Here is a 734-nt window from a genome sequence, read left to right on the forward strand (position 1 = left end):
TTTTTTGATAATGGAGGTTAAATAATTTTAAGAGAAAATGTAACCCAGCAATACAGCTGACAGAATTCAAATTCCCAACCAATGCAAATAAATTGTTACTACATTTCAAGAACATTTAACATTGCCTATTGGTTAAAAACAGAAATTGAACAAGAAAAACATGTACGTACTTAAATTCAGCAGGACACCACAAAAACATACTATAGTAAGTGTGAAACCAGTCAAACTTTTCCAAAAGAAAAAAAACAACCCAAACTTTTTAATCCTTCAGCAAGTCTCTTTGAAAATAGTACACTTACAATACAAACAAAAAGGCTTGCTATACCATTCAGCATTACTGCCCAAACTCCTGTTTGTATGGATAGTCAATAAGTGACACGAAGTTCATTTTACAATAGTTCAGCAATTCCTTTTCACCACTTCTGCCAGCTGAAGTCGTCATTGCCTCCAAAGACCAAGAAAAAGCCTAGTATAGTCACAAAAAATGACCGTGTTTCCTGTAAGAACAAGTGCACAAGCTCCCCACTTAGTCAACTGTGCTCTGGCAAAAACAATAGGGAGTCCAAAAGCCGAGAAAACTATATGCCTGTTGTAAGAAATATACTAAGTTCCTTACAAGCATTACTCATATCATCTATATAATCTACTAATCTTCTTACTATGCAGTAAAAAAAAAAAAAAAAAAAAACACACACAAACAAAGAGGGGTCAGTATTGGTTGTATATTGGAAGGG

At 34.1% G+C, this 734-nt stretch overlaps 1 pseudogene; it reads right to left on the reverse strand.

Moving 5' to 3' along the window:
• Positions 1-413: 413 nt before the first annotated feature.
• LOC102874860 overlaps positions 414-734 on the reverse strand; it is a 19,663-nt pseudogene continuing 19,342 nt past the window's right edge.

Source organism: Elephantulus edwardii, unplaced genomic scaffold, assembly GCF_000299155.1.
Source record: "Elephantulus edwardii isolate Elephantulus edwardi_28Jun2011 unplaced genomic scaffold, EleEdw1.0 scaffold00084, whole genome shotgun sequence".
Classification (NCBI taxonomy): domain Eukaryota; kingdom Metazoa; phylum Chordata; class Mammalia; order Macroscelidea; family Macroscelididae; genus Elephantulus; species Elephantulus edwardii.